Genomic DNA, 3,869 nt, shown 5'->3' with positions numbered 1-3,869 from the left:
GCCGCTGCCGAGCGGGCGAGCGCGGCCGGGCGGGCGGGCGCGGGCTTACCTTGCTGGTCGCCGGGCAGGCGGGCTGCGCGCGTCCGCCCCACTCGCACTACACGCTGCAGCTGGCCCCGCTCTGTTTTTCTGGGACTCAGCGCTGACTTCACCGACACTCCGCGGACAACCAATGGGCTGCGGTGCCCGCCCCCTCATTAGCATGCCTCTGGAACCGTCCACTCTGGCAGCGCCTGGCCAGCGGGCGGAGCCAAGGGGCGGGGCCAGGCCCGGCAGTGACAGGAAGGGGCGTGTGCGCAGATGGGAGGCGGGGAAGCGTCTGGCTCCTGGCTCCTGGCATTGTGAGCCCGCCGGCCTCCGCCGGTAACCGGCGCGCGGGCCAACTGACCCTTTCCGTCCTGGCCGGGCCGGACGCTGGCCTGGCGTGCCTTCTGGTTCTTCAGAAGGGTCGCCCACGGGGAGCTTGGAAGGAACCTTAGACGTGAAATAACTGATAAATTATTTAACCCCTGGGCCTCAGTTTACCCATCTGTAAAATGGCATAATAGTACCGATTTCGTAAAATCTAGTGAAGATTAACATAGTTAACATAGGTGATGCATTTAGATCAGTGCCTGCTGGCCGTCGTGCTACATAAACTTTTGCTGTTATCATTCGTGTGCTCTGTACCAACCAGTGTGCTTAATGCTTGCTGGATATTTCCTCATTTGATTTTCTTAGCCTGATAAGAGAGGAACGATTACTAATCCATATTTTTCTAGTGAGAAAACTGAAAATAATTACTATTTTTATGCGGGAAAACTGAGGTGTAGTTTAAGTGACTTATCCGAGGTCACACAGCAAGTGGTGCAACCAGGATTTGAACCCAGGCTCTGAGATTTCACTCATGCAACACACATATATTTAGAGGCTCTGTGGCATTGCTGGACCCCGGTGTTAACTGCAGAGAACAAGACAGGCAAGGCCCTTTCCCTCAGGAAGTTTCCATTTTAGTGGAGACAAACAAGTAAATAAATAAGATCCTCTGCAATGTGAAAAGTAGAGTGCATACAATGCAACAGGGTCATTGCAAGTGGAGGGAAGGCACTGTGTTAGATGGTGTTCAGAGCTAACCACTGTGCTATACTATTCTCCTAACCTCCTCTAGTCCCCCTCAGAGTTACAGAGACAGGGATCAGAGTGGGGAAACTGCTGGCCCAAGGTCGCAGAGCCAGCAAGTACTGGTGTGGAACTCGCTCCCTCCATGCCCAGCTTCCCACATCCCTGAAGATAAGACAGTCGCCCCTTGGGCTGAGCACAACTGATTTTTGTCAACTGCCCTTGCAAGAATATTCAGCCAGAACACGTTCCCAGTGAACAGGCTGTGGGTGCTGGGGTAAAGACTGGCCTTGATGACTGCACAGACTGATCAGAAGTTCATCAGCAAAGATTCTTAGATGTCAGGGAACGGTGACCCTTTGTCTTTGGTGACCACCTGGTGTCCTCTGCTGTGTATTAAAAAAGAAGAAGAAGAAGACTCCTAGCCATCTGGAAGCTTACTGTACAAATGAGAAAACACTGGGGAACTACTCAACCTAGGGAGTCCCCAGCCCACACCTTCCCCTACCTGCACCTTATCCTGCAGCTTTTCAAAGAACACTTCCCAGGCTCTCCTATTTACTCCACAATCTGAGTAAAGACAGCTCTCTCTGGGCTATAAAGTAATAAAACAGCTAATACTTATTAAGCACATCTAGGCTGCTATGCACTGTACTGTACTTGTGCTAAGAGCTTCATATGCATTAACTCACATCCACCACACAACCCCAGGTGGGAATAGTATTGTTATCCTGAGGTTATCCACAGAGGTGGAAAACAAAGGGTAGAGAGACTGGTTACTTACCCAGCAAATTCAGGGCAACACCATTTTAGAATAGCCAAAAAAAAAAAAAAAAAAAAATTCAAAGCAATCCAAATATCCAATTTGAGTGCATTGGTTAATGATAGTACAACCATATGACAGAAGATCATATATTAATAGCTACAAAAAATGAAGAGGTTTATTGACACATAAAGATGCTCCTAATAGGCTGGGTGTGGTGGCTCATGCCTGTAATCCCAACACTCTGGGAGGCCAAGGTGGGCAGGGGCGGATCGCCTGAGCTCAGGAGTTCGAGACCAGCCTGGGAAACATGGTGAAACCCCATCTCTACTAAAAAATCCAAAGTTAGCTGGGCATGGAGGCATGCACCTGTGGTCCTAGCTTCTTGGGAGGCTGAGGCAGGAGGATTGCTTGAGCCTGGGAGGCAGAGGTTGCAGTGAGCCAAGACTGTGCCACTGCACTCCAGCCTGGGCAACAGAACGAGACTCCATCTCAAAAAAAAAAAAAAAAAAGATGCTCAGATTATTGAATGGAAAAATAGATTGAAAACTAGTTTTATACTGCAATCCCATTAGAACTATTCTTATGGGACTGCAAGTAATTATTTTTGCTCATCTATAGTTTTCTGATTTTTTTCTTCACAAACATCTACCAACTTGTCTAATGAAAATAAAACAACAACAACAAAAAAAAGAAAATAAAACAAAATAATTTTAAGATGAAAGACCAGACTCTATCAATGAAGATTTCAACTATACCATCTCAAGGAATCAACTATACCATCTAAGGCTTCAAGTCATCCCTCAAATATTGAACCTCTCTGCTATTTCCAGTCTGTGTCACTGTTGCTTGTCTCACTGTAAGGCATAACATTGCCATTAGGATTTATGAAAGAAATGGAAAAATAGTGGAAAGTCAAGAGAGAAGGAAAGTGGAGAAAACAGAAAGAAAAATCCTACTGGTGACTCACGCAGTAATCCCAGCACTTTGAGAGGCCAAGGCAGGTGGATCACAAGGTCAAGAGTTTGAGACCAGCCTGGCCAACATGGTGAAACCCTGTCTCTACTGAAAATACAAAAAATTAGCTGGGCGTGGTGGCACACGCCTGTAATCCCAGCTACTCAGGAGGCTGAGGCAGGACAATCGCTTGAACCCAGGAGGTGGAGGTTGCAGTGAGCCGAGAGCACACCACTGCACTCCAGCCTGGCGACAGAGCAAGACTCCATCTCAAAAAAAAAAAGAAAAAAAGAAAAATCCTACTGTCCTTCAGGACTCATCTCAGGTGTTTCCTCCAAGAAATGTTCAAAGTCACTGTCTTTTGACGGATTGTGTTTCTGTTTTTGTTTCTGTTTTTGAGACAGGGTTTCACTCACTCCTGTCACCCAGGCTGGAATGCAATGGTGCAATCTCGGCTCACTGCAGCCTTGAACTTCTGAGCTCAAGGGATCCTCCTGCCTCACCCTCCCAAGTAGCTGGGACTACAGGCACAGGCCACTGTGGCCAGCTAATTTTTTGTATTTTGGGTAGAGACAGAGTTTCACCATTTTGCCAGGCTGGTCTCGAACTCCTAAACTCAAGCAATCTGCCCACCTCAGCCTCCCCAAGTGCTGGGATTACAGGCGTGAACCACTGCGCCTGGCCAGTCTTTCAATGTCTTAACACTGAAAGCAACCCAAGAAATCATCAGGTGTAATCGTGTTAGTTCATCCTATCTCCAGTCATTCATGGATTCATCTGGCCCTGAACTAGGTGCTGGCTACAGGGTGGTGAGGGACATACTTGCTCCCTACTTCCCAAAGGTGAGCCCTAAGGAACCAGAGGCCCAGGGAGGTTCGTTTGAGCAGGGCCAGCCCTGTGGGGATGCAGCCTGTGCTGAGGCAGGCCCCACACTTGATTACATGCTCTGCCGTCACCATCTTGAAATTCTTCATTTTTGAACAAAGGGCCCTGCCTTTAATTTTTGAACTGAGCCCTGTAAATTATGTAACTTGTCCTGGGGAGGGTGAAC

The 3,869-nt window shown here is 48.1% G+C and overlaps 1 protein-coding gene across 47 annotated transcripts in view; it reads right to left on the bottom strand.

Moving 5' to 3' along the window:
- The window catches only part of SORBS1 (sorbin and SH3 domain containing 1), a 259,100-nt gene extending 258,956 nt beyond the window's left edge, over positions 1-144 (bottom strand). For 45 of the 47 annotated variants that reach the window (XM_017894526.1, XM_017894534.1, XM_017894551.1 and 42 more), the window contains exon 1: positions 50-144. The gene's annotated coding sequence lies outside the window, so the exon portion shown is untranslated. The remainder of the gene's footprint in view (positions 1-49) is intronic. The other 2 variants (XM_017894527.1, XM_017894528.1) reach the window with 2 other exon arrangements.
- Positions 145-3,869: the final 3,725 nt, after the last annotated feature.

The sequence above is a fragment of the Rhinopithecus bieti genome, unplaced genomic scaffold, assembly GCF_001698545.2.
Source record: "Rhinopithecus bieti isolate Rb0 unplaced genomic scaffold, ASM169854v2 scaffold_25291, whole genome shotgun sequence".
Taxonomy (NCBI): domain Eukaryota; kingdom Metazoa; phylum Chordata; class Mammalia; order Primates; family Cercopithecidae; genus Rhinopithecus; species Rhinopithecus bieti.
This window is presented reverse-complemented; position numbering and strand designations above follow the sequence as displayed.